At 47.7% G+C, this 7,777-nt stretch overlaps 2 non-coding genes across 2 annotated transcripts; one reads left to right on the top strand and one right to left on the bottom strand.

Annotated features, from left to right (window-relative positions):
- Positions 1-2,491: 2,491 nt before the first annotated feature.
- Trnaa-cgc (transfer RNA alanine (anticodon CGC)) lies at positions 2,492-2,563 on the top strand. The gene has a single exon. It is a non-coding gene; the product is annotated as a tRNA-Ala (tRNA).
- A 3,571-nt stretch (positions 2,564-6,134) lies between these two features.
- Positions 6,135-6,206, bottom strand: Trnaa-ugc (transfer RNA alanine (anticodon UGC)). Its single transcript has one exon. It is a non-coding gene; the product is annotated as a tRNA-Ala (tRNA).
- Between the last annotated feature and the right edge of the window lie 1,571 nt (positions 6,207-7,777).

Here is a 7,777-nt window from a genome sequence, read left to right as displayed (position 1 = left end):
TGGCGCCATCTAGATTTGATTCAACAAACCAGCTGCGCTAAATCGTTTTCAAAGTTGTAACAGAAGCAGCAAGCGTTCCACCCCAGAATACTTTCGATCACTTACTGCATTTATCATTCTCTAACACCGAAGCGTACGCCATGTTTTTAAGCTGTCCCAGAGTAAGGAAAGCCTCTTTTTATATTTTCGGATAAAAGAAGGCCGCGTAGAGTTCAAGAAAACCTCTCATAGTCTTTTCTATAGCTTAGAAGAATATTTATTTCAGACATGTGGCTAAACATACAGAGAAAAGTGTCGAAAGCCTGCGGGCTACTCGCCAAGGCTTTTCTTGACAAAACCGGAAGGCGTCCAGGGTCTGTATTTGTACACAGGGAAAAGTTACTGTCCATGCGTTCTTGTAGGACACGGACCGCGTGTGTCAGGCACGCCGACGCGCGTCGCGCACTCGGAGGAGATATCGTAGAGCCCCGTGCCTTCCTCGATCGGCGAGGCGTCTTTCCAGACCGCGCGGTAACATACGGGAGAGCTACTGAGGCCACTTTTGTGTTTCGGGTAATCGATGCTATACTCCTTTTCCTGTACTTCGTTAATTTCGGCATGCAGGTGTAAGTTTGTGTCGCTGGTTTCGGGTGCAAAGCTTAACGTCCTCGCGCATTTTATCTGAGGTTCCGAGATCGGTACTGGGCCAAACGAAATATTGTAAGAGAACGATTCGTTGGGCAAGTTGGAGATTCATAATGTTACTAACAGCGCAAAAAAGGACGAGGGACCAGGAAGAAACACAGACAAGCGCTTGTCTGTGTTTCTTCCTGGTCCCTCGTCCTTTTTTGCGCTGTTAGTAACATATGAAATATTTTAGATTGAAACGAGGAACGTTTATTTTGCAATACGCCTTTTATTTACGTTGGCAGAGAGAACGTATGCACGCCAACGCGTTCATACACTGCCAGCTAGCCTTCGACACCGTAATCGTCATTGCCACTGAATAGTGGAAGGTCACGTTAACGAAGCACACCGGAACAGAACAGACGTGGGGGTGAGTGCGGCTTACGAGGGACCGACGTCCTCGGTCATGCTGAGACAGACGTATAGCGTACGGCCACGGAGCTCCAGGGCGATGAAGAGGTCGACTCCACACCTCCACCAAGTGCAACAGGCGTATTGTTCTCCGCACCCTCGGCACAGCTCCTAGTAGAGGACCACTAACGTAAGGCGGCCTCTGCTAAATAAATATTGCTGGCTCTCTTCTCGTAGGTATCCGCGTCCTTTGTACAATTATTATTACCTCACACGGCTACGGTCACCCGAACTGTTGTTATCATTGCCCAATAAAATTTTCTGCATTTGTTTTCGCAACGATGCCCGGATGTTCTTGTTTTAGTGTGCGGGTAACGGCTCTGGCTTTTCGTTCAGCGTCACTTGAAGGTCCCCAACAACGGGAGCTAAAAGCATTCTATGCTTAGAAAGGTCATCAGACAGCTCAACATTACCGCCTAGTCAGACTTACGAAGAGACAGCAAATCGTCTGGAGGCCACTTCAAGCGCACATCTTCCCAACTTTTCTCATCTTCTCACAAAGTAACACTTCAATATACTCCAAATGCTGTAAACTGTGCCTATCAGAGAACACGCATCTCCACCACATCCTCTGACGCTACGCTCAAGTGCAGCCACTCAATAATCCGCATGGTTCGCGAATCGCTACGCATCAGGAGTGGGAGGCCACGCGACTCAGCTCGGACCCAAAAGTACAAGGGTAGCGGCTTGGGCTAGTTGGAAAGTACAAGGCGGGGTGAAGGAGAGGGCAGCGACAGCTGGCAGGACCTAAGGTGTTCTGACCGCCTCATAAACAGCGGCCTTCAGCCAGCTTTCCTTTTACTCCGTTTGCATATGGTGCTAAATAAATGTTCCTTTCTTTTCTTTTACTGGGACACAGCCGAAAATACGAAGTCATCAACGTCTTCTACACTGCACAGAGCTGGCATCGATGATCTCCTTCAACAGAGAAATGATCCAGAAAGTAGGGCATCGCCATCACTTGTATGTGTGTCTCAACGTGAGTAGATGTAGATGCACTAATATCACGGTGGTTTTCAACGTCCTTGGTCGCACCTGTTATTCAAATCCGCACTTTATGTTCAGGCACAAGAAGGGCAAGCAAAAGACAAATAGCAGTGAACGAGCAGAAGTCGCCGTGGAAGTGGCAAAGAAGTGATGATGTTTGTTCTAGCGACATCTTAATTGTGTGACTCGGAAACACCGTTAACTGACTGGCAGCAACGGTCTTCGATAACGTCGTCGCCTCTGTGACTGCCGTTTCCATAGTGCTTTGAAGGAGCCCTATGGGTTAGGGGTGAGCATTCCGAGCACCACTAAACCTCACGAATCCACTGAGTCTGAACGGATAAGCACCGTTCAATAAACTACATTTGTACATTTAGTCTCTCTTGCTAGACGTGGTGTCCAAAGAAAGCGCTTCACCGACTGGATCGGGGGTGTAGCTCAGTGGTAGAGCGCTCGCTTCGCATGTGAGAAGTCCCGGGTTCAAACCCCGGCACCTCCATCGGCAACTTCTTTTTTTTCTTTTATATATCTTCGTCCGAATCACAAAGGAACACACGCTCGCACACGGTATGCACAACTCGAACAATTAGCTTTTACTCATTCCAGAAAATAATTGTCTACACAATGATAAAACCACAAATGCGGCTGAACCAAATAAATCAGTTTTGAATCGGCTCGGCCGTTTAAAATTTCTAGATTCGTGTGACGGAAGCTTTGCGTGTAAGTCAAGTGATCTCGGTTTATTTGCGACATTTAAATGACTAAGTTGGTTCGAACACAGTCACAACGCTGCCAGCGCCATGTTATTCGTGTACTCTTTACATGATCGGCCACTTTGTGGCGCATTCATTTGCTGTACGTTACTCTGCACGTTTTCTGGTATGTTTTTTTACGCGTGCGCTCACGTTTAGAGGAAAAAAGGAAAGACTTAGAGTACAATGTGGTCTACTATCAGAGAGTACGCATGTCATTTTTCTTTTTAAACAAATATTCAAGAGTACTCTTTCTCACAAGAGCAAAGTGACGGCATCAAACAAAACAGCGTTCTATATGCTCATCCTTAGGCAAAATGCAGTAACGGAACCGCCTCAATCCTGACCTCTGTAGACAAAGAGAAGAGCAAGTAAACCCGCAGGGCTCCTTATGCGTGCGGTTTATTCTTTCTCTGTGGTCGCTCTAAGAAAATTTGACCATACGATCCGCCCGGCTCTTTGCCGATTCCCCAGAGTGGGTAGGTGCCAATCATTCCATGAGTGTCGTTATCATCATCGTCATCGACACTAACGTGAAAGCCATCCGGTGTGGCTATTTCTTCTTCATCATAATCGCTATAATCATCGGTGCTCGAGAGATTACGTGAGCACTTGCAGATTTTATTAATGCAGTGGCTGCTGATGGGCATCAATTAACCCTCTCGTGCATGAATATATATATTGAACAGCAGAATTTTTGGTTGTTCAGATATTCATACACATACTTCAAACTAGAAAAACAGCTTCGCTAACGTGAAACCTGGGCAGATGCGAAGCGCGGGTGTTTCCCATAGGTACACGTCAATATGACAGCGTCTTCTCATTGCTACAGACAGCGTCGCAGACAAGGAGAGAGAGAGAGAAAAAACTTTTAGGCTTAAAGAAAACCCTCCTTTGTCGCAGACAGCGTCCATCACATAAAGAGAGCTTTTCCTGGGCCAACGCGCAGTCCTATTTGCCACTCCGGGAAGCGCACGTGGCGTTGTCTCTCACGGGCGAGCGCGCGTTCTCGCGAGCTTTTCGTGAGTGAACGCGCCGTATAATTTGCCACTTGCCGTGACGGGCGACGACAGAAGACACCGTGACGGGCTACGACGACAGGAGACGCCGACAGCACGAGCGCATAAGGTGCTTCGCACCTGAAAGACAGACGATTTTCGTTCATCTATCTGAACACCAGTTACTTGCCCTAGATAACATGCATAGCCTACCCCAAAGAGACTTCTATAAAATAGAAATCGATTGCTCTAGTTCAAGTTAAGAGTTATGTTCGATCCATATGTCATTCGATCATAACGTTACTTAAGATAAGCGCCAATTACCTGTCAGGCTAATAATGAAGTTTAATTTATTAAGTTCACCGAAAGACTGTGAGCAGATGGGATCGTTGCGGCACGGCAGAGCAGATCTCGAGTGCGCGTTCTTTCTGCGTGGCCTCCGAGATCCGGCGAAGCGGATCTCAGAGGCCACGCAGGGCACATGAACGCTGACGAGCGAATGCCACTACCAGACACCTTAGTCAGGAGCAATGGTCGAGAGGTCTCCTCGGTTTGGCTGCACTTTCTGAACGCAGTTCACGAAAGTGCCGTGCCAGTGCAGCGCCAATTCCTTCAGTGCGGGTGCAGCACGACACTCGCGGTTTCGGTGCAGCGGTCACATCGAGGGCAAAAGTGCAGCAACGCCATATACCTTGCGCTGCTTGCACGAGACGAGAACTCGCGCGTAAGCTAGTGCTGAAGTACAGATGAACTCGTGCTGCACGACGCCAAATCGAGTGCAGAGGTGCAGCACTCTTGAACTAGTGCAGAAAATGTCGCCAAATCGAGGAGACCCAAGGATTAGGGACGCCTCCAGATTTTTTTTTCTCTTACTGTGAACTGCAATAACGCCAACCCATGTTCATTCTCTAAGCCACTCTGCTTTATTCCTATCTGTTAATGTTACGCTTATTATTTTCAGTTCTGTTATATTCAACTACTTCTCGAGTTTCCTTGTAATCCTCCATGTTTTGGTTTCGTACGCTAGCACTGGCAAAATGCAGTGGTCAAACACTATTCCGTTTAGGGGCAACGATAAGTTTCGGGTCATGATTTGAGAACGCCTGCCGTGTGCGCTCCAGTCAATCCTTGTTAGGCATAGCAAACTCAGCCGAGGACGTCAGAGGGTTAGAAGGGTGGTGAGCAAGGAGGTTTAATTTTAACCTCCTTGGTGGTGAGGTTAAGAACTACATCTTAACCCATCGCAGACACACGAACACAGAAGAATAACGAACCGACGACACGAGCGCTCGTGTGGTCGGTTCCTTATTCTTCTGTGTTCGTGTGTGTGCACTGTGTTAAGATGAAGATTTACCAACTTGCCCAAATAGCCACCTTACAAGAACTACGCAGGCATAATATAGAATCCGCTCGCGAAAGACAGGTCAAATGAGACGTCATCTGGGAGGAACCTTCACGCCGCAGTGGACATATTATAGGCTTATGCTGACGATGACGAGGCGATATTGAGTATCACTTTTACTGAGCGATAGTGCTAAACTGTCCCTCTATAACAATCACTTTGGTTCGAGAGAATGCGCCTCTGTAACATAATATTCCCTGGGTTGACAGCGCTCAGCGGCAAGCCGATACTTCCATTGGCGAACCTCCGTGCATTTCCCTCTATTTTGTATTCCCCTCCTACACATACTCATTTTCAACTCCTATAGACTGAGCATTCACCGCTCGCTTTCTAGTTTCGTTGCTTCGTTTTAGTGAATTTTTACTCAGAACATGAAGTCACCACGAGCATTGCGATGACGGTAAAATCTTTCGCCGTGCATTTTTGTACAAGTCTTGAAACTTTGATACTCCCTCCGCTTTTCTATACCACGGCCGCGCCATGAAAAAGACAGACAGACAACGAACTTTATTGGATCCTGAGGAGTTACTGACAGGTACCCCTAACGGGAGGCCGTTGTAACCGCTGGCCGCGCTCACGTAGAGGACAGAACGCCGTGACGCTCCGCCCTTTCCTGGGCCCTCTGGATAGCCCGGGCTTGCTTTCGGAGTGCCGTGCTTCTGATGGCCTCCTCCCATTGGGCTTCGCCCGTTGCCTAAAGCCATGAAAAAGAGGTTTTCTTTTTTCATTGAGCGGCTATGCTTATACTATATGACTGCACCGTTTTAAGTGTAGTATTGTCTCTGTCAACTCTTTAATTCCTACAAGCTTTCTTGCAAAACGTATAGACGTTGCAAAAACAGGACGAGCAAAAAATCAGTGTACAGTAGCGGCAAGTGCATGACCTAATTTTAAGAAAATAAAAAAATACTGCAACCGTGGAGGAGCCGGGGTTCGAACCCGGGACTTCTCGCATGCAAAGCGAGCGCTCTATCACTGAGCTACACCCCCGAGGCGTTAGTGAGCGGTGATGAATTGACAATAATACGTGACAATTTCACTCTCTCATCTAGGGCGTATTCTAAAGTAGGCAGACAATCAATACGAAGATATGGCGACAAGGCAGAACTCTTTTTGCGGCATTTGGAACAACCAAAAAAGGAAGAAGTCAGGCGATTTAAAGATAGCGGTCATGGGACGATTACAAGAAGCAAATACATCGGTGATAGAATAGGTTCAGTGTTCAGGGCACACTACCGTGACTGAACATCTCAGTGCACCTCGTAAGATGGCGTCACGCCTTCGCCTTTGCGACATTGCTGAAATGTCACGGTCCCTTTGGCCTTGGCGGCAAGAGCTGCGATTCACGTAGAGGCGACAACAGCCTACACAGCGCAAAAATACTTCAGTCACGTATTGTGGGTCAAAGGTAAGAAACGCCTAGTGGCTCTTGCGTGTTGTATAGGCACGTAAGAGCAATACGGTTCGCGTGAAGAAACGCAAGCAAAAGAGAGGCTTCGGAGGCAGCCTATGCAGCAATATGAAATATTCCTGGTTATTGCTTTTATATCTTATTTGTACTTTCACGGCACAAAAATATTTAATGTTTGCAAAGGAAACAAACTGCCACCGAAACGACTATTCTTGCTGTACCCGTGGCACCAGATATCTTGAACGAATAACCAGCGCGAAAAAAATCGGCGGAGCTTGCCTTGGGTTAGCCGCGCAAGGCATGAAACAGCGAAACTGGACAATTCTGAAGGCTAATCTGGTTGCTTCTAGGTTGTTTCTAGGCCTTAGCTAGGTGATGCGGGCTCTAGATTGCTTCTAGATTCTTGCTAGGCTTTAGCCAGGTGATGCTAGGTTGTTTCAACGTTGATTCGCAGCACAGAGAGGTTCTACCTAAACTACAGGCAGTCACACACACGACACGGATGTCCAAACTCCAGAGAGCCTTCGCACCTCTCGTAGATCTACGGGCACGACGTCGTTAGCGTAGGCCTTCCATAGCTTCGGGGTCTTCTCGCAGCCGCCGTTGCCTTTCCCGTTACCTAGTATTCTCTCGTTGGACGTACTCGGGGTTTACGGCTCGCCGCCGTCGCTTCGCCGACATTTGTCACGCTAACTGTTGCCTTCTTCGTTTTTAGTGGACCACTGGAGAGTAGTGCGATTTACCCAATTTCTGTGGCACATAGCCGTTAGTCATTTGTCGGGCTAACTGTTGCCTTCTTCGGTTTTAGTGGACCACTGGTGAGTAGTGGGATTTGCCCAGTTTCTGTGGCACATAGCCGTTAGGGATTTCTCGGGCTAACTGTTACCTTCTTCGTTTCTAGTGGACCACTGGTCAGTAGTGGGATTTGCCCAATTTCTGTGGCGCATAGCCCTCAGCCATTTTTCCGGCTAACTGTTGCCTTCTTCGTTTTTAGTGGACCACTGGTGAGTATTGGGATTTGCCCAATTTCTGTGGCACATAGCCGTTAGCCATTTCTCGGGCTAACTGTTGCCTTCTTCGTTTTTAGTGGACCACTGGAGAGTAGTGGGATTTACCCAATTTCTGCGGCACATAGCCGTTAGTCATTTGT

The sequence above is a fragment of the Rhipicephalus sanguineus genome, chromosome 4 (genome assembly GCF_013339695.2).
Source record: "Rhipicephalus sanguineus isolate Rsan-2018 chromosome 4, BIME_Rsan_1.4, whole genome shotgun sequence".
NCBI classification, from domain to species: Eukaryota; Metazoa; Arthropoda; class Arachnida; order Ixodida; family Ixodidae; genus Rhipicephalus; species Rhipicephalus sanguineus.
This window is presented reverse-complemented; position numbering and strand designations above follow the sequence as displayed.